This window comes from Mus caroli, unplaced genomic scaffold (genome assembly GCF_978045245.1).
Source record: "Mus caroli unplaced genomic scaffold, Mus_caroli_1 scaffold_14, whole genome shotgun sequence".
Classification (NCBI taxonomy): Eukaryota; Metazoa; Chordata; class Mammalia; order Rodentia; family Muridae; genus Mus; species Mus caroli.
In genome coordinates, this window is record NW_028227269.1 from 19,965,527 (window position 1) to 19,987,936 (window position 22,410).

The window sequence follows — 22,410 nt, forward strand, 5'->3', positions numbered from 1 at the left end:
TCCCAGAAGCACTGTTGATAGGATGCTGAGGATGTCATCAGAGGTCTACAAGTCTTTATCCAGAACTTTTTAGCTCTTCAAAGTCTCAAAAAGAATCCACTTGTCTGAGAGAGGGTCTCACTGTGCAGCCCAGGTTAGCCACAGCCTAAGAGAGATCTGCCTGTTTCTTTCTTCAGAGTTCTGGGATTAAAGGTATGGCCACCACACCTGGCAAAGGTCTAGTTTTTTAAAATGACTCTCAGTGGTAAAACTGATCTGAAGTGTGGGGCGTGGTGGCGCACACCTTTAATCCCATCACTCGAGAGGCAGAGGCAGGCAGATTTCTGAGTTCAAGAGCAGCCTGGTCTACAAAGTGAGTTTCAGGACAGCCAGGGCTACACAGAGAAACCCTGTCTCGAAAAAACCAAAACAAAACCAAAAACCAAATCAAAAACAAAACAATACAAAACAAAACAAAACAAAACAAAACAAAACAAAACACCCTGATCTGAAATGAACTTGTATGAATTTATGCATAGTTCTTGCTTATCCCATCTTCTGGGATAACAAACCCTTTCTCTTGCTGCTACTGTTCTAATGTGGTTTGTCCCCTAATGGTCCTTGTTTTGTAGCCTTGGCCTTGGTGTCATGGTGGGGCTCAGGTGGGGACTAGGAGGAGTTAGGGCTCTGAGGGTACTATCCTTGGAAACAATTAAGGGAGTTTTCTTGGGAACCTCCATTAGTTCTCTCTCTTTTTTTTTTTTTTTTTTTTGGTTTTTTGAGACAGGGTTTCTCTTTATAGCTCTGGCTGTCCTGGACCTCACTTTGTAGACCAGGCTGGCCTCGAACTCAGAAATCTGCCTGCATTAGTTCTCATTAAAGCGAGTTCTAAAGTAGGGAGTTTGATGTCTGTTTTTCTGGCTTCCAACCTGTGATCAATCTTACAAGTAAATGATGTCAACATTATCTTACCACCTACGTGAAGAAGCTACATGGAAGGGGCTGCTTGATCTTAGACTGTACACCTCTGTCCTAGTTTGTTTTCTGTGCTGTGATAAAACACTGATTAAAACGAACTCGAGGAAGGAAAGGGTTTCACTGGGCTACAGGTTATAGACCATCATTCAGGAAAGCCAGGGCAGGAACTGGAGTCAGGAGCTGAAGCAGAGACTGTGGAGGAATGATGCTTACTGGCTTGCCTTCCTTGATCTACTTAGCCTCTTTCTTACACAGGCCAGGCTCACCTGCCTAGGAATTGTGCCACCCACAGTGGACTGGGCCATCTACATCAATTAATAATCATGAAAATGTCATACAGACATGTCTGAATCCCAATCTGATGGAAACAATTCCTTCACTGAGATTCTCCTTCCAGTTATATCTAGGTTTGTGTCCAGTTGACAAAACTAACCAGGGCAGCTTCCAAAACCTCTAGCTAACTTCCTCCCCTCTCCCCCCGCCCCCTGCTGTTCTTATTATCTCCTGGTGTAGGGATGAACCCACCGGCTCCATATACTCCAGACAAGCAGTAACAATGTACCATTTTGGCAACATCCTAGCCAACCTCCTCTTCTTCAAAAATTTCAACATCAGGTATATTAGAGCAACAGAAACAGACCAGTACACGCAAGGTAAAAAAAAAAATAATAGGACTATAGTCTTTTATATGAAAAATATATGCTCAAATATATATGGATTCTTGGCTCCGGGACTCCACAGAAAGTTGTCTGCACAGGCGAGAATGTGGATCACAGAAGCTAACAGCTTCTGGGACAGGCGAGAGCCACAGAGCTTCTGAGGCAGCGCCATTTTCGGAAATCTAGCAACGTAATCCAGTATATAAACAAACTCAAAGACAAAAACCACATGGTCATCTCGTTAGATGCGGGAAAAAGCATTTCACAAGATCCAACACCCATTCATGATAAAAGTCTTGGAAAGATCAGGAATTCAACGCCCATACCTAAACATGATAAAAGCAATCTACAGCAAACCAGTAGCCAACATCAAAGTAAATGGTGAGAAGCTTGAAGCAATCCCTCTAAAATCAGGGACTAGACAAGGCTGTCCACTTTCTCCATACCTATTCAACATTGTACTTGAAGTCCTAGCCAGAGCAATTCGACAACAAAAGGAGATCAAAGGGATACAAATTGGAAAAGATGAAGTCAAAATATCACTCTTTGCAGATGATATGATAGTATATATAAGTGACCCTAAAAATTCCACCAGAGAACTCCTAAACCTGATAAACAGCTTCGGTGAAGTAGCTGGATATAAAATTAACTCAAACAAATCAATGGCCTTTCTCTACACAAAGAATAAACAGGCTGAGAAAGAAATTAGGGAAACAACACCCTTCTCAATAGTCACAAATAATATAAAATATCTTGGCGTGACTCTAAGTAAGGAAGTGAAAGATCTGTATAATAAAAACTTCAAGTCTCTGAAGAAAAAAATTATAGAAGATCTCAGAAGATGGAAAGATCTCCCATGCTCATGGATTGGCAGGATCAACATTGTAAAAATGGCTATCTTGCCAAAAGCAATCTACAGATTCAATGCAATCCCCATCAAAATTCCAACTCAATTCTTCAACGAATTAGAAAGTGCAATCTGCAAATTCATCTGGAATAACAAAAAAACCTAGGATAGCAAAAACTCTTCTCAAGGATAAAAGAACCTCTGGTGGAATCACCATGCCTGACCTAAAGCTTTACTACAGAGCAATTGTGATAAAATCTGCGTGGTACTGGTATAGTGACAGACAAATAGACCAATGGAATAGAATTGAAGACCCAGAAATGAACCCACACACCTACGGTCACTTGATCTTCGACAAGGGAGCTAAAAACATCCAGTGGAAGAAAAACAGCATTTTCAACAAATGGTGCTGGCACAACTGGTTGTTAACATGTAGAAGAATGTGAATCGATCCATTCCTATCTCCTTGTACTAAGGTCAAGTCTAAGTGGATCAAGGAACTTCACATAAAATCAGAGACACTAAAACTTATAGAGGAGAAAGTGGGGAAAAGCCTTGAAGATATGGGCACAGGGGAAAAATTCTTGAATATAACAGCAATGGCTTGTGCTATAAGATCGAGAATTGACAAGTGGGACCTCATGAAACTGCAAAGCTTCTGCAAGGCAAAAGACACCATCAATAAGACAAAAAAACCACCAACAGATTGGGAAAGGATCTTTACCTATCCTAAATCAGATAAGGGACTAATATCCAATATATATAAAGAACTCAAGAAGGTGGACTCCATAAAGTCAAATAACCCCATTAAAAAATGGGGCTCAGAACTGAACAAAGAATTCTCACCTGAGGAATACTGAATGGCAGAGAAGCACCTGAAAAAATGTTCAACATCCTTAATCATCAGGGAAATGCAAATCAAAACAACCCTGAGATTCCACCTCGCACCAGTCAGAATGGCTAAGATCAAAAATTCAGGTGACAGCAGATGCTGGCGAGGATGTGGAGAAAGAGGAACACTCCTCCATTGTTGGTGGGATTGCAAGCTTGTACAACCACTCTGGAAATCAGTCTGGCTGTTCCTCAGAAAACTGGACATAGTACTACCGGAGGATCCAGCAATACGTCTTCTGGGAATATATCCAGAAGATGTCCCAACCGGTAAGAAGGACACATGCTCCACTATGTTCATAGCAGCCCTATTTATAATAGCCAGAAGCTGGAAAGAACCCAGATGCCCCTCAACAGAGGAATGGATACAGAAATTATGGTACATCTACACAATGGAGTACTACTCAGCTATTAAAAAGAATGAATTTATGAAATTCCTAGCCAAATGGATGGACCTGGAGGGCATCATCTTGAGTGAGGTAACACAATCACAAAGGAATTCACACAATATGTATTCACTGATAAGTGGATATTAGCCCAAAACTTAGGATACCCAAGATATAAGATACAATTTGCTAAACACATGAAACTCAAGAAGAATGAAGACCAAAGTGTGGACAATATGTCCCTTCTTAGAATTGGGAACAAAACACCCATGGAAGAAGTTACAGAGAAAAAGTTTTGAGCTGTGATGAAAGGATGGACTGCCATATCCAGGGATCCATCCCATAATCAGCTTCCAAACGCTGACACCTTTGCATACACTAGCAAGATTTTGCTGAAAGGACCCAAATATAGCTGTCTCTTGTGAGACGATGCAGGGGCCTAGCAAACACAGGAGTGGATGCTCACAGTCAGCTATTGGATGTATCACAGGGCTCCCAATGGAGAAGCTAGAGAAAGTACCCAAGGAGCTAAAGGGATCTTCAACCCTATAGTTGGAACAACATGATGAACTAACCAGTACCCAGGAGCTCTTGTCTCTAGCTGCATATATATCGAAAGATGGCCTAGTTGGCCATCACTGGAAAGAGAGGCCCATTGGACTTGCAAATTTTATATGCCCCAATATAGGGGAATGCCAGGGCCAAAAGAATGGGAATGGGTGGGTAGGGAAGTGGGGGGCGGTATGGGGGACTTTTGGGAAAGCATTGGAAATGTAATTGAGGAAAATATGCAATAAAAATATTAAAAATTAAAAAAAAAGAAAAATATAGGCTCAAATATATATGGATTCATAATTTCTCAGATTTTAAAACTAACATAGTTTTCATGGTATGTATTTTGAACCAGCCCCTAGTGAGGTCTAAAAGAATACTGTATGATCAAAGGCATTTATATTTTATAGCAAAACATAAATGTTTGTATGGGATGGGATAAGTGAAATTGTATAATGCCTCAAATCAGTTTTAGGACAATTTTATCCTTGAGAATTATTATGTCTTTTTTGAGTCAGGGTTTCTCTGTATAGAACCCTGGCTATCCAGGAACTCACTTTGTAGACTTGTCTGTCCTGAAACTCATAGAGATCCACCTGTCTCTGACTCCTGAGTGCTGGGGCTAAAGGTATGTGACACCATGCCCAACACGAATTATTTTTAAAAATAGATATTTCAGGTATTTTTTAAAATAAACTTAGTGTTGTCCGTGTCTGTAATGGTAATACCAGCATCTTCTTTTCTCGATGCATTAAAAATATGTAAATGAGGGCTGAGGTAATAACTCTGTGTTCGAGCACTTGCCTATAGGTTCAAGGCCTTGGATTCAATCCTCAGTACCTCATACAAAGGAGTGGGTAGTGTTCTCTTGATTCCTGTTCAACATTTAAACCTTAAATTATGTTCATGTCTGTCTGTGTGTGTGTGTCTGTGTGTGTGTGTTTGTGTGTGTGTCCCTTTGTTTGTGTCTCTGTGTGTGTTTCTCTGTGTATGTGTGTGTGTGTGTCTCTCTGTGTCTGTTTGTGTCTGTGTGTGTATGTTTTTGTGTGTATCCCTTTGTGTGTGTCTCTGTGTGTGTTTCTCTGTGTATGTGTGTGTGTGTCTGTGTCCCTCTGTGTCTGTGTGTGTATGTGTGTGTCCCTGTGTTTGTATGTGTGTATGTCTCTGTGTGTGTGTGTGTCTGTGTGTGTGTGTCTGTGTGTGTCTCTCTGTGTGTCTCTGTATATGTGTGTCTGTGTGTCTGGGTATCTATGTGTCTGTGTGTTAGACACATTGATTAGTTTGACTGGTACTATATTATGTCAAGGAAAAACACTACTTTCTTTTAACTTCCCAAGGCATCACAGAGACCAGGTCTCCAAAAATAAAACCTTGAAACGTTACAGGGAATATCCTTCAATTTCAGAGAAAAACAAAAGGACTTATAGGTGGGAAGAGAGGCAGAGGGATCAGAAAATTGCTTCGTGCAGGAGAGTCTGTACTATAAAACAATACCCTCGAGTTATACATGCTGAGATAGGTGTGTCCCTGAGACACTACATGGAAGGATGTTCACAATGGTGGAAAGTGGCAGAGAGTTGTAGAGTTTTGGGATTTCAGTTTATTGCCTTGTGCTGGAATAAAAGCTACCCACTGGCACAGCTATTTTTGAAGGCTGAACTTATTCACAGGCAGTGCTGGTAAAATACCAGAAGCCATAATAATGTCTGACCTCAGCTGCCACCTCATACAGCAGATTTGTACATGGGAGCCTTAAAAAGATGGACTGGTCTACTGTCCTATGGCTGTAGGAGACCACTTTTATTTCCCATGTTGGGTTTACAATGTCCCTCACATTCCCTCCTTTTCAGACACACAAAAGGTTTTTGTAAAGTTTCTCTAGGCTGTATTGTTGGCAGCAGCAGTAACCATGCCTCTTGCCTCGGGGAGTTAGAGGGTGTGATTTTTGACTAGTGTCTTCAGAAACTCTGGGTTTTTAAAATACAGCTGAGAATTTCTGAATGAGTTATAGACAAAAATGTCCTAATTCAGATGATTTATTGGCCCAATTGTGTCTGTGATCAGTCTGCTGTTGGTTAGAGTACTGAGAACCATTAGGCATAATATGTGCCCCCCCCACCATGCTCTACCTCTGGTTCTCTTGGGTATCCCCCACTTCCCACACCACATCTATATATTCTATGATTTTCTCAGGGTGAATCCTGGCCTAGCACCCTAAAACTGTCTTCAAGTAACTGGGAGTGTCCCTAATTGTACAAGCTTAGGGAACACGATGCTTACTAGGGGTTGGAGTATTCTTCCAAGTCGAAGGTCATGGGTTTGAATTCCCATTAGGCTTGTACCATGGTCAACTCCCTATGCAAAACACCTGCCTTTACCCCTGGCTTCTTAAAGCTGTGAGAAGGAGCACAGACAGAACATGGTCCCCATCATTGCATCCCAAACTGTCCCTATCCCGCTAAAGTGCCCTGGAGGATTTCACTGTCCTGTAGGGGGCGAGCTACCCACACTGTCTCACTGGCCCTTCCCTGAGGTTCTGGTGGGGAATTCAGGGGATCCTGAGCCCAAGGGTGGGATTGGGGAGCAAAAGGGTGGGCTCCCTTCCAGCCGGGAAGCCAGTATCCCCGGTTCCACTCCACGCCCTCTGGGCAATGTTGCTAGAGGTCATGGCGGGTGCGGGGTGGGAGCCGGGCACGGCAGCTTATGAGAGGGTGCGGCCTCGAACCCCAGCACGTCCGGAAGGCAGACTGGTAAGAACACGCTCAGGGAACACGATGCTTACTAGGGGTTGGAGTATTCTTCCAAGTCGAAGGTCATGGGTTTGAATTCCCATTAGGCCATCCAATTCTGTATCTCCCAACGCTGCTCTCCCTTTGTTGTTGTCACACTGGACATCACCAAGACGAGGGACATCAGTATTCCCTTGGTCAGTCTGGATTTTTCGGGTGAGTCTTTCTGGTATCCAAAATGGGTTGTCTTCATTCTGTGGAAAAACACAAACAGCTCCCCTGGATCTTATCAAAATAGGATCCGGTCCTTTCCATTTGTTATTTAAAATATCTTTCCATTTAACCATGTCTTTGGGGCTATCTGGCTCTGAACAATGAAGTTCAGCCGCTGTATGGCCATGAGCATCAAAATTTAAAAAATTGAGTGTAAAGAGTGCCATAGACACAGACACTCTTGGTACTCGGGGTAGAGCCTCCTCGACTTCCCCTTTCTGTTTTATTAGATGGAAGTCCATTCAGGTGGGTCACGTCCATCTGATGGCAGAACTGTTGGAATTTTTGAGATGTATAAGCTGGTCCATTATCAGTCTTAAGGAGTTTGGGTTTCCCCCAAGCACTCCATACCTCAAGGCAATGTTGAATCACATGTGAGGCCTTTTCTCCAGTTAAAGGAGAGGAACACTTCGTTACCACAGTTCCCCAGCTGAAGAGTTCTGAATCCACACCGGATCCTTCTCAACAGTCTGTTTTGTGGGAACACAAGCTTTATTGCTTACCCTTTCAGGAGCCAGTGGAGAAGAGAGCGCCAGAGAGAGAGAGAGAGATAGAGAGAACGATAGAATGGCGGAAACCCGTCCCTTTTATGGAGGACTGTCCTCTGCCTCGGGCGTGTTGCTCCCTGATTGGCTGCAGCCCATCGGCCGGAGTTGTCGTCACGGGGAAGGCAGAGCACATGGGGTGGGAAACTACCCCGGCGCATGCACAGATGGTTTGATAACACGGGTGCCAGTGCCATCAGCGCCATCTTGTAATGGCGAATGTGAGGGCGGCTCCTTACATAGAGGGATGTGGAGAATGGTCTCTTTGAGGTCCAAAAGTTCTTTGGTGGCCGCTTCTGGGCTACCTGTGTGGTGCCTGTTGACAGTATGATCAGTTCCTGTGCCCTTAACCTGGAAAGGACCTGCATAGTCATTGTATTGAGTGGCTAAGCAGCTAGCTCTCCAGATCCTGGGGAAGAGGGACTGCGAGAAGGAAGCAGTTTGGGTTGAAAATTGAAGCAGGCTTGGAAGAGGCTGTGTGAGTCCAGAGACCACGGCTGTCCACAGCTTGGGAAAGCCTCACTTACATCATTTTCTTTACCTCCCCAACAGAATTTAGAGTTTCGTGTTTTCAGCTCTGTAGGCTTTGTTCGTCCAGCTGGACTCACAAAAGGTAGCTGGAGAACGAGACACACATGTGTAGCAGTAGTGAACCGATAACTACATTTCCTTTCCTCAGAATTTTAACATGAAGGTACATATTTTAAAATACTTGTGTCAGAGGCTGGTGTTCATAGAGCTTTTAAATTAAGCTATGTCATTACATCCTTTCCCCTTGCTTGAACAAAGCATTCGCTATTAGGCTTTGCCTGGGCCGGGGGTGGGGTGGGGGACTAGACTATTAATCTTTCGTGAAAAATATTTGTCTTTATAGACCTACACAGTCAGGACTAGACTCAATGAAAAATACTAGGTTCAGCATCCTGCTCTTGGAAGTGAGCTAGGGTATCTGTTCTCCTTCACCCTAGTCCCCTTTCTTTTCTCTCTCCTGTCTTCCCAAAGATCTGCTTGTAAATCTTTTGTAGCAAATTCAGTGAGAGCAGATTGCTTTAGTCCACTTTTCTCAGCCTGACCTTTAGTTGCCACTGATACCTTTAATGAGGCAGGTGGGGGATGAGGGGGATGAGAGCCCCTCCCCCACGAGGGCTCTTGAAAAGCACTAGGAAGATAGTCACAGTGTTTTGAAAATACATCATTAATGCTTATGAAAATAATTACATTCAAAAAGGTAGGATTCCCTCTGTGGAAAGGACACTTGTGTGGGATGTCCTTAAAAGACAGCCCATGTTTATAAAGTCAGGACGCTTCTCTTCATTGCATTGAATCAGTTAGGTATCAGTAATACTGGCAGATGTTGGAAAGCCTGGCAAATAAGAGTTGCAGTTAAAGTTGGCATGGCCTCTCTCTGATTAATTTTAGTTTATTTTGGAAGAACCCAAAGCTGCTTTTCCATGCAGTGCAGGAGATTACCCAAAAGCTCAGTTACTGAGTAGATTAAAGAGAGACTGGATTTGGTCTTTCTATCAAATTGCGGCTGGCTTCACTCAGCCTCCAAAGCAGAAAATGGATTTGAGTTGGAAATAGGGAAAACCTGAACTCTTTGCAGGCTTATCTCATTTTAAGTGAGGCCAGCATCCACTCTAAGATAATAGTGTGTATGAACTGATTTGAAGGGTGAAAGGACTCAGTGTGGATTACTTAAAATAATGCTTTCTTTCTCCTCCTACATTATTTAATGTTTACTTCCAAAACAAAAAGTTGTTCTCTGTCTAGTGTAATAACACACCATGTTTACAATACTTAGACTTTAAGCAAATGTCTTTTTATGGTCAGATGAGACATTAGGGTAGGTTTTGTGACATACAAAAAGTTACGCATTTCATAGAAATACAACTAAAAAAATAAGTCCCTGGTCTTCTACTTAAATAAGTTATGGAATTAGTAAACTTATCTGATTAACTTTGGCAATCCTGATTGCTCCCAATGGAGAATATGTCTAGCTGTTGTCATTTTCTTTCTGAAATAGGCTTTCTTTCTTTTTTTTTTTAAAGATTTATTTATTTTTATTATATGTAAGTATACTGTAGTTGCCTTCAGACACTCCAAAAGAGGGAGTCAGATCTCATTATGGATGCTTGTGAGCCACCATGTGGTTGCTGGGATTTGAACTTCAGACCTTCAGAAGAGCAGTTGGGTGCTCTTACCCACTGAGCCATCTCACCAGCCCCTGAAATAGGCTTTCTTGACTTGCACACCTGTAGCTAGAATGTCAGTAGTTAGCCAGTGCCTGACCTGTATTACAGGTATCAAACTGTTGTGTTTAATCTCTATCCCTGCTGTGCAGATAAGGAATCTGAGGCTAGGAGATTAGTTCAGGTTATAGACACAGCAAGTGGAGTTTAAACTTGGCTGGATGCTGCTTTCTCAAACTGCATGGCTTTGTGTAATGCTTAGTGATGGTGCATTCTCAAAACTGCCCATAGCTAGATCAGCCACCTCCAAGTCAGGCTCCATCACTTTCCAGTTATATGAATTGGGATGAGACCGTAACCACCCATAGATACTTTTACCGTTTTCAGTCCAGTTCACAGTCTAGATAATCATGGCTATTTCTGAAGGTTCTGGTACAGTTCCCAGTAGACTTAGTAAATGGTAGCTGCTTTACCAGATTTCACTGTAGATACTGTATAGACCCTGGAATGAGAATGGCGGAGGGGAGAAGAAAATGGATGAATGGATGAAGGTGTGCATATAAATGGAAATTGTTGTCCCTCCCCCTAGGTGTGCCTGTGTGTGTGTGTGTGTGTGTGTGTGTGATGGCTCATGTGCTGACCTTGTGATGCTTTCCTGAATCAGTTCCCCACCGCCTGCCTCTGCTTCCCCTGAATCCTTGGGATCCCCATGCAGGTTTACAAGCTTGTGCAGCAAGCACCTGACCCCCTAAGCTGCCTTCCCAGCCCCCATGTATTCTCTCTAAGGAGCTTATTGTCTTGGTAACAGGTGAGAGTGTAGGTGGTTTGAAACTTTTCACTTCCTGATGACTTTCTCTGAGTCACTTACTTTGCCCAGTTTGCAAAGTGCAGAAGCGCAACTGGTGTCAGCTTTGTGCTTTGGAAATAAGGGAGAAAATAAGTAGTTGTGGCATAAATCTGAAAACTGAGCCGCGCCACCTCCCACCCTCTTCCCAGCTTTGATTTTTGTATCTTAGTTTTTTTTAAGCCTCTGGTTACTTCAAAATACTCTGGAAATAGAGAAACATTGTGTGCATCCTTGGGACACTCCTGTTGTTTGTTAGGGCTTCTTCATAGCTCCATTCATCCCTACCCTGCTCATTTGGCATTGATTTAGTTTTAAAAATATATTTGATATTGACTCTTAAGTATTAAAATTTAACTTTTTCCTTCCATGGCCATGAGTCTCTTGTTCTGTTGTCCTTGGTTACCTTAGAAATCGCTTTTCTGTTCTAACTGCAAAAGGAGAATGAACATCTGGACTGTACAGACTCTCAGGGGATGCTGTTCATGGGCCCAGGCTCCGCCCAGTAGTTCCACTGGTACTTGAAGCCGGGGTCTCCTATCATCCCCAAGGTAATAGTGGCACTGTCCAGCATGCCTTAGTGGTAGAGACCAGGTCTACTGTGAAGATTGACTGGCTGGAGGACTTGTGTTGAAAACAGTCTTTTTTGTTTTTGTTTTTTATTTGTTTGTTTGTTTTTGGTTTTGGGGTTTTTTGGGGGGTGGGTTTCGAGACAGGTTTTCTCTGTATAACCCTGGGTGTCCTGGAACTCACTTAGTAGACCAGTCTGGCCCCGAACCCAGTAATCCAGCTGCCTCTGCCTCCTGAGTGCTGGGATTAAAGGCATGCACCACCACACCTGGCTATAACTAACATTTTTATGAGCTTTAATTCTATGTTAAGAAAATGTGCTTTTGCCAGTTAGTTGCCTAATACCAAATGGTCAGCACCGAAGCCAGACATATAAATAATATTATACAGATTGTGCAGGCTGTGTTTACATGTTTAGGGAATATACATATATGTATAAAATAACAAAGGCAAAGAGAGGTTATGAATTTTAAAGAGGAAGCGGGGGTATGCGGGTTGGTTTTGAGAATAGAAACGATGAGATTATATTACAATTTCAAAAAATAAAGAAAAGTAATTGTAAAGTAAGAAAGCATTAAATGGGCTCATTTAAGATTATTTCTTTTTGAGAGAGGTCACATTGGCACCATGGAGTCATGTGACTCTGGGTTTCAGCAGGTGAAAAAACAGAGGAGTTCTGACCACTCTGGTTGGTTCTTCTATGTCCTTTCACTGTACAGAGGTGGGTTTCCTTAGTGCAAGCTGGTGTCTATTGAGTCTCTGTAGGCCAGCTTCCATTGTTGTCGACTTAGAGGAGCCAAGACTGACAACTCCAGAGATATCAAGTGCTAACCCCTGGGGGGGCATTAGAGGCCCTTTTTTAGAGGCTTTTCTTTTCTTGTTTTACTTTTTAGTCAGGGCTTCAGGGTTGCCTTGAACTCTATGTACCAAATATAACTTTGGATTTCAGATCCTCCTGCCTCTGCCTCCACCTTTGAAGGCTGCAATTACAGCATGTGTTATCATGTTTGTTTTATGTGGTGCCAGGGATCAAACCCTGGGCCTCTTGAATGCCAGGCAAACATTCTACCAACTGAGCTGCCTCCATAGCCTCTAGAGGCATTTACTGAGGAGAGGCCTTCACTGCCACGGAGTGAGTTGTCTAATAATACACCTGGTCCCTTAGGGCTGTGGGTTCCAAAAAACCATCTGGGTTGTGTACATAAAGGCCTCATAGTGAATGGACTGAGGATGGGTCTTCCAGACCAGGAGATCTGTGTGTAGTGGCTGCTGCTTCTTAGAGGGGCACAAGCTAAACCATGCCAATTAAGGTAACTGTTAGGAACAGACCTTCCAATTAGGGCTGTCCTAATCATCAGGATACATTCTTCTCAGATCAAAGAAAAAGTCTCCAAAACTAATACCCACAGGAACATGGCAGAAGAGGGGGTACAAAGAGCATCAGAGGACACATTTGGTAAAACACTTGCTTTCTGGATATAATGTGACCATTGCACCCAGGGCAGTGCCATTCCTTTTATATGCACAAGATCCAGCCTAACAGATATTGAGTAATATTCCATCAGGCAGCACTAAGTGACCTTAGTAACAATGGTGATTGTGATGAAGAAGGAGAAGGAGGAGGAAGATGAGGAAGAAGAGAAGAGGAACAGAGGAGGGGATTGAGAGGGAGGAGAAATGGGGGAACTAGGAGGAAAAAGAAGACACAATGGAGACATGAAGGTGGAAGTGTCAGAGAGGATGTAGGTAGAGGTAGGAATGAGAGATAGAAACAATCAAGATATACTGTGTGCACATATGAATTGTCAAAGAATAAATTACTAACAAATAAATAATAAACCTTCCAGTCCAGCTCACCCCTGCTTCCTGACCATTGCCTTGCCTCTAAAAACCCTAACACTAAGAACCCTAATCCTTACCCTAACCCTCTAATAGGCTAACCCTAAGTCTAACCCTGCTTACTGTGAGGGAAATGTCTTCAGTATACCTTTTGAAGTGAGAAACCATTTCTTAATCTTGATCTTTTGAGATCATCAGATCCACCTTTAATCTAGGCAATAGATTCTTTTTGCATCCTACATACATAAAAGACAATGAACAGGGTTGTTCTTTCATTTTTTTATACTTGCCCTATTTTTGTATTTTAGAAAAGGTGATTTGCTAGTTTGATTTTTAAAATTGGCATTGGAAAGTACTTATTTCTTCAGAATTCTGGTACATAGTGAATATCAGCTGTAATAACCTGCAACATGAGATAACCCGCCCTTGATTTTTCTAAGTTCCCTTGGCCAAGAACCTTTCTATATTAGACATTAGAGAGACATTCTATTACATTTCCTTTCTATATCCACAGAGAAATTCATTCTGATTTGAGATATGTTTATCTAGAGAACCTGTCCTAATACAACTGTGGCTTTTCTCTACTTTGCCACTGATGGCGATGTGCTGGCTAACAAGATGGCTCAACAGTGTTTCCCTTACATTTCTGGCTTTCCTCCCAGTGTTGGTTGGTACCTATCATCTGGGAAAGGGAGCTGCAGTCTCCCTGAGCCCAGAACTGAGCCACAAACAAAACTCTTGTTTCCTAAAATCCCTCTTTAATGTTCATTGCCTGGGTACCTTCCCACTCAGATTGATAACCCCACTGCACCTTGGGTAATGGGCTATGCATGCTCTTCCCCTGGATTTCAGGAAGAAGAAGGCAAGTGCTGTGAGGCAAGCTCAGGCAAGGTCTGAAGTCAGGTCCTGGTAATGCAGGATCATTGCTCACAGAGAACAGGAGCAGGCAGCTGACTAGCCTGAGCTGGAATGTGTTGGGAACTAAAAGGGGGCCCTGGGCAAGAAAGGAAAGGGTGGGAAGGCCCACACCCTGCCAGAGTTCCACCTATGCTTTGGACAGAGATGTGGGAGAGCTGCCATACACTCTCTGCTCAGCCCCGGGTGGGCATCTAAGCCTTTGGCCCCCCTCTTTGGGTCTGAACAAGGGGCAGTCCAACCTGGGAGCCCCGGGACTACTTTCCTAAAGCCCTGGAGTTATGGGAGAGAGGGATGAGAGGTTCCCACACCTGTGAGAGTGAGCACAGTGGATCTGGAGTGGAGCACATGAAGGCCTTCCATCTGGAGAGTAGAAACGGCTCATTACGAGAAAGCCTATCCCATCCTCCAAGCGCAGTGGGCCTTGATGAACGGAGACATTCTATGGTTTTAGAGCTTTATTATAGAAAGGCAGGGAGAAAGAGAGAAGGTAGAAGAGAGAGAGAGAGTTCCCCCTATAAGGCTAGAAGGGGGAAGGCTAGAAGGGGGAAGGCTAGATAGAAAGAGAGTAAGAGGGAGAGAGGAGAAGAGAGGAGAGGAGAGGAGAGGAGAGGAGAGGAGAGGAGAGGAGAGGAGAGGAGAGGAGAGGAGAGGAGAGGAGAGGAGAGGAGAGGAGAGGAGAGGAGAGGAGAGGAGAGGAGAGGAGAAGACAAAGAGAAAGGAAAGAGGAGAGAGGAGTGCAAGAAGTGAGAGGTAAGAGATAGAAGGAGTGAGAGCAAGAGAGATAGGAGGGGCTGATCAGCCCTTTTTATGGTCTTTACTGTTGCTAGGTAACTCTGGAGTAGTTTAACCTGAAGGTCAGAAGCTTGGGATATTGCCTCCCTGACTTTTAGCCAGGCTTCTCTTGTGGTGGCTAGGGTGGGGGTGGGGGTTGGTAACTTAGGCAGGAGCCTGAGTTCCAGAAGCATGAGGGAATTGATGCCTTCCTTGTCAAGTAAGTGAATTATCACCCTCCCGGGGTTCAGACCTCTGGTCAACTGAAGACCACCCTGTCCATGCTTAGCCCAATGCCCCACATGAATGGTGAGTTCTCCCCCAGAGCTGGGAGGGGTGAGAGTCCTCTTGGGGGACTGGCTCAAATGCTAATGTAGTGCAAACCACACCTGAGATCTGGAAAAGGTGTGGCCCTGGACATGAAGCACACTTTAACCTTGAGGAAGGGTGAGACCCACTGGCCAATCAAGGTCTCCAAGAGCAGACCTGCCAGTCAGACAAGGAGGCAGGATCTTCCGGGTATCTTTCCCCAAGTTCACTGTGGCTGTGCAGGCTTGAATGGTTCTCTATAACCTGCTCTGAGCTCTGCTGTTGGGTGCTGTGAGAGGACCTCAGGAAGCTGTGAATTCCAGGCATGGTGAGCACAGGGTTACTGCCCACAGAGGGTAGGGGCAGGGTGGTGCTGAGCAGTGGAAGCTAGGGTGGTGAGTCCTCTCTGGGGCTGGATGGGAAGTATAAGTCATATGTGAGCACCTGTGAGGTCTCTCGTGTTGCTCCTCACTTGCTCCATCAGGGGTGACCTCTAATAACTTCCCCATCATTGCCCAAATCGTTTGGACCTTAGTTAGGCTGGCTTGTGAAAACAAGGGTGGTTTCTTTGAGTCTGTAGCACAAATGTCCAAACCCCTTTGTCTTTTAGTATATATTACAAAAACAGGTAAAAATCTAATAGGTCTGATTTCATACATTATACTTGTTTTTGTTTTGTTTAGGTTTTGTTAATTTTTTTCTGTTGCCGTTTTTTCATATTTTTTACTTCATATATTTAGTGATTTGGTTATTATTTGGCAAAGCGACTTTAATAATTTCAGAATTTTTTTATGGTTTTATTGAAAAATGATAGACCTCTGAGAGGATATTCTTCTATTCCAATCGTTTGTAATTTTCGCCTGCACATATTATGCCGAAGTCCCGGTTGTTTATTGCCATGAACCTTTTAGAATCCACATTTTTTGACTGAGATATCAATTTTTTCTCTTCATCTTGAATCCCCGAGATTCTGTCTTCCTTTCCTGTTCTGCAGGTGAACCTTGCCTCTGTAGTTTTGAGTGTACAGGTCCTGCTCTTAGGGACTTAGCAACTGCTTATGTCATTTCCTGCCTCCATCCCCTGTGTCTGTTGTCAGGGGTGCTTTATATATATGGACCACCAGCTATAGCAGCTCTCTATTTTTGTTCCCTGTCTCTGTTCTCTGCACATGCACACTCTCTGTCATCTCTCCCCTCATGGCTCTCTTTCTCCTCCCTGTCTGTGTGCCTGTCTGCAGGTCCTCTTGTTTACTTCTATCCCTTCCCCAGGTTCTCACTCCTCTCCCTTCCCCCAAACAACCTCTTTTGCACTTTATCTATTGCATGCTTTAATTTCTCAGACCTGCTGTGATGGGATAGCTTGGATTTCTTGGTTGCAATTGTCCCTGGCTGTTACTCTCTATGTTGCTATGCTGGTGTGTAGCCATCTCTGTTTGGGTGATTATTGACCTAGGTACTGGCCTCTGGGTTTGTCTTTTTGGGTGGGCGTTTTGTTCCTGGGTTACTGTTTGATTCATGGATTTGAAGAGAGTGTTCACTGACAGTTTCCTATTTTACTGACCTGTTTGGTGGGTATGGTCAACATGGGATGCTTTGTGATATAAAAGCTGTTAGAAGAGACTGGCAGGAACAGAAGATCTTAGTAATCCACAAAGAGACATAGTTAGGAGAGAGGTCAAGCAGCCCATGGTGTTTAATACAATGTTGGAACAACTGGGATAATTGAATCTGGGGTAAGAAATCAATCATGAAGTTGATCTATGGAAGCTTACCTTGTGTCCTTTCAGGCATGGAGTGTGGTTGAACAGGGAGTATCTGCCCAAGTGGGGGCTGAGACACAGGGATGAGGCAGGAATGGATGGGCAGGTGGGGATTGTCTATGGTGTCTATAGGAGGCTTGCACTGGAGGAGAGGAAATTTCCAGTGGTATTCTGTTCCAGTGGTAAGGGCAGCTGATATTAGTGTCTGCAATAACAGATAGTGAGGTAGGTCTTTGGACAAAGTCTAGTCTACAGACAGGCATGGTTGTGGTTAACCAGGAGTTTCTATTGATAATCAGGGGCTCAGGAACAGAGATGAGTTTGTAAAGCCCAAACAGTTTGCTTTTTAAGAATGTACATTTGTACATTCCATCCAAAATCCCATGACAAAATCCCCTTATCAACAGCCAGTTAAGGTACATAAGCAGGGTGAAGCTACATAGAGATAACTAAGACCTATAGAAAACAAAAACAAAAACAAAAACAAAAACAGCTTACCCATCATGGTTGTCAGATTTTTTTTTTGCCCCCCTTGCTTGGTTTCTGCACATTATGCCAGACATACAGTTTTTAAAATATTACAATGCTGATTTGTATGCAAGGTAATTTCATGTCCTGCTCTTTGGGACTTAGCAACTGCTTATGTCATTTCCAGCCTCCATCCCCTGTCTGTTGTCAGGCATGCTTTATATACATGGACCACCAGTTATAGCAGCTGTCTATTTTTGTAAACCTCCCAATGTTGGTGTAACTACAATAAATACTCAAAACCTCTAGACTTGATCTCTCAGTTTGTACCTAATGGGAGTTTGACTGCTGAGAGTCCATGTTACTGAGCTCATAAAAAAAGGCCTCTGTGTGTTTGTATTGTAATAGGCTCTGTGCTGGTCATTGCAGTTTCTGTGAGTTGGGCATAAAACCTTGCTGCTTTGACTGGAACCCCAAGACCCTCAGGACTCCCATCTGAAGGGTTGAAAGACCACTGTTAGGATGTGTCATTGCTGTTCTTTGTGTCAGTGACCTGTCTGTCAGAAATGTGTCTGTGTACCTTGGTTTTTTGATTTTTCTTGAGTACTCATGGAGGGAGATGAACAAAGCGAATGTGGAACTCCATTAAAGTGGAAATGCTGGAGAGTCATGACAAGAAAGGGCTAGGAAGATGTTCCAGGGCCTGGAACAGGGGTCGTGTGCCCCTGGTCTTATTTTGTGGGAAGTTACAGCAGTCTTGGAACCCTGCTCCATGACTCACAGCAGCCATCCTGTTTTCATTTTCTCCCTTGTACAAGTGGAAGGAACTGCTGGGTAGCCTTCACCGCCCCTTCGTGGCCCTCTATTATGTGTGCGGCACTTTAGTATTCTGTGATTGAGAGATGAAATGAGACTGTTTCCATCCCAATTGATATAGTTAGTCACCCTCCACCTTGGGTTAAATCCCTCTTATCAAGAGGACCTGTACCCATTAAATTGTCCCTGACAGAGAGCTCTTTATGACCACATTCAGGGTAAAATCAGACTCTGCAAAACAGAGTGGAAAGGTCAAAGACCTCATTTTGCCCCCTTCTAAACAACCCTGTTCTCAGTCTATATGTGACTCTGCAGTTTTGAACTTGGAGCTGTCAGTATATGGGAGGTTGTTTTTCATCCCTTCCAACAAATTTAGCATATCTTCCTTTGACCAGCAGTCTTATTTCTAGGTCTGTGGGGCAATCTGCTCCTCCATTCACCTTCCAGCTGTTTGGCCACCTCTTTGGCCTCCCTGGTCTGGGAATCCAGGGTTAAGGACACCTCACCTCAGGGCAGTGCAGCCTCTCTTCTCCCCATTCCACTGTATCTTTCCGTGCTCTGAGCCAGGAGCCCTTCCCATTTATCCTGGCTCAGACACTACTCCAACTCCCTGATGTGGTGGCAGGGGTCCTGTAATGATATGATTAGATCATTGGTTTTGGAATTTTAAAACTCTCTCATTTATTATTGTCTCTGTGTCATAGTTGCTTTAACTCAACATTTCAGACTACAGTCATCTGAAGGAGCCTCAGTTACAGGTGTGCCCTCATCAGAATGGCTGGTTTCTATGTCTCTGAGAGATAGTGTTGATAATTGAGATAGGAAGACTCTTCCAGGAAGGGTGGCAATATTGGGAAGCAAGTGGTCGTGGGTTGGATGAGAGAGCTAGGTGAGCATTGTAGCCTCCTGAGGCCATGTGAACTGGGTTCCCCTGAAAGGCAGCCCGGGGCTGAAAGAGATCAGAGGGCAACAAAAGAATGAGGCCAAGACAAACTTTTCTGTTCAAAGCCTCTGAAGTTTACTGAGAGTCCATGCTTATAAAGAGGGTAGGCCCATTCCCCAACAGCCCATTCTTGGTGCCTGGAGCCAGTCCATAGGCGATCTACAGGGCTTGTCTCCAGAACATCTCAAGGACCTTTCAACAGTAAGTAGAGTCTTGGAGAAAAGCAAATAGAGCCATCAAGGTCAGAAGGCTCTACCCTAGGTGTACTGGCTGGTTTTATGTGTCAACTTGACACAGCTGGAGTTATCACAGAGAAAGGACCTTCAGATGAGGAATTGCCTCCATGAGATCCAACTGTAAGGCATTTTCTCAATTAATGATCAAGGAGGAAAGGCCCCCTTGTGGGTGGGACCATCTCTGGGCTGGTAGTCTTGATTCGATAAGAGAGCAGGCCGAGCAAGTCAGGGGAGGCAAGCCAGTAATGAACATCCCTCCATGGCCTCTGCATCAGCTCCTGCTTTCTGACCTGCTTGAGTTCTAGTCCTGACTTCCTTGGTGATGAACAGCAGTATGGAAGTGTAAGTTGAAAAAACCCTTGCCTCCCCAACTTGCTTCTTGGTCATGATGTTTGTTTAGGAATAGAAATCCTGACTAAGACACTAGGTAATATCCTTCTTAGTGGCAGCAAGGTCGAAGTCTGGATCAGCCTGCGTCAAGGCTGAGGGAGGCTACAGAGCATGAGAGAGTGACCAAGCAAAAAAGCAAAGCAGGAAGTAGTGTTTGTCAAATGTTTTTGCCTCCATTTTCTAGCTTCAGTTTCTAGTCTGAACTCCAAGTAGGATGGGCTGTGATCTGACAGAACCATGTAAAACAAACATTTATTACCTGAGATGCTTCTGCTCAGAGGAAACCATCACAGCAGCAGAGTTGCAAGGTAGAACAACAACAACAGAAACAACAACAACAACAGCAACAACAGCAATTGTTTCAAAAGCTGATTTTGCTGCTGGACAGAATGTATGGTCTCTTTTGAAGGAATATGGAAAATATCAGAAATTGAGATGGCAAAAGTCATAGAAAGCTGTAGATGGAGCTTAATCGGTTGTTCCCGTAGGGTCTGGAAGATTGGAGTGTTGACAGTAATGCAGCCACACGAAGTTGAGGTCATACTATTTCAGTGGAAAATAGACTGAAAAACTTCAGGAAGAGGTCATTTTGTGATATTTTGGCCACAAAAAAAAAATCTTTTGTACTTGGCCTATGCCCTGAGATATTGAGTATTGTTTAAAAATTATTGCCTGATTTGTATACTTTTATTCTATTGTTCAATCTTCCTATTTCTTTATTCAAGTTACATTCTAATTGGTACACTCATCCCATTCCACCTTCCACAGTCCCTCATCACTGACTCCCTTTTATCTCCTCAGGGAGGCTGGGAACCACTGGAGTAACCCCCAACTATGGCATGTCAAGTCTCTGCAGGGTTAGGCACATCCTTTCCCACTGAGGTCAGACAAGGCAGCCCAGTTAGGGAAACAGTTTGCACAGACAGAAACAGCTTAAGGGACATGTCCCATTCTGGATGTTGGGGACCCCATGAAGGCTGAGCAGCACATCCACTACATGTATGGTGTGGGCCTCCGTCCTGCCACGCACACTCCGGTGAAGTCTGCTTGGCAGGCCGAGAGGCCTGGAAGCACTCACAAGGCAAAGAGTATCATGGAAGCTCACCTCCTGGAGTTTTGGCGTTCTCATTAACCCATATACTCATACCCTATTCCCGAGTTAGTCTGGTGTATGCATCCACGTGCTCTCTTTTAGTATTATCTTATTATAAGTGCCTTTTAAGATTGAATTCTGACATAGCTAAGCCTTCACCAGTGTTCCAACATCCTAGAAAGTCCTTGAGCTGACCATGGGCTTGGAATTCAGTAAGAATGTTGCCTATTCAGTGACATTCAGAATTACCTCTGGTATTACACTATCACTTAGAATACAGGAATTTACAATGGTTTAGGAAGTAGATCAGGCTGTGGTTTTAGAGTATTGCATTATTCATGAGATGGTTAGCTAGAACGGAACTCCCTAATTAGAACCATGACTTGGGTGTGAAAGCCCTTGCCCCTGATCTCACACCTGGCTTCTAAGACTATAGCTGACCTTAGATAGGGCTGACTTTGTTATTTTATTGCCTAGTTCCTGCCAGTATTTGTGTTTACATTCCTCTGTTTTGTGTAAGAGTCATTAAGCATCCAATAACCTCATTTGCACCTTGCAGATGTGTCACCTAACTTCCCTATTTTCTTCTGTATAAAAAGTTTGATACTCAATTTGACAAATTACATTCAGATTCTCACAACCTTTCCTGTGTGAATCTGTCTGTCATTCAATTCCTGCCAACTCCTTGCCCACCTTTGACCAGAGACCCGTTCCACGCAGACAAAGGGACCCAGAGGGTCTGCGGGTGGCTCCATCTCTGAGAATCTCCTAGGTTCTGGGTTAGTTGACTCTGAGGGTCTTCTCATGGACTTCCTATTCCTTCAGAGGCTGTCAATTATTTCCCCAACTCTTTTAAAATACTCCCTGAGCCCTGTCCAATGTTAGGCTGTGGGTCTCTGCATATGTTTCAGTCAGATGCTGGATGGAGACGCTCAGAGGACAATGATGCTAAGCTACTATCTGCAAGTATAACAAATTATCCTCAGTAATGCCAGCCTTGGTGCTTGCCCATGGGATGGGTTACCAGTTGGGCAGGGTATAGTTTGGCCATTCCTTCAGTCTCTGTTTCTGCCTGCCTTACTTGCAGACAGAACAAATTTTGGGAGGAAAGGTATTTGGTTTTCTTGGTGTACTGAACACTTCACTGGTGGTTCTGCCTGACTGCAAGATGCCACTTCTTCTGGTCCATAACTCAATGCCATCTATCTCAGTTAAGATCACCTCCCTAGCCACATTTGTGCCCTCCCATTCATAGTCTCAGGCACATTCTACAGATGCTCCCACCCTAACCCCACTCTCTCCCAGCATCTGCTGATTTCATTTCATTTTCCTGGCTCTCTGGACTTCTCTTGTCTCTTACCACACCTGTTCCTAACACTCCCCTTCTTCTTTCTTAGCTACTATCCCATCCAGTATTCTCCCT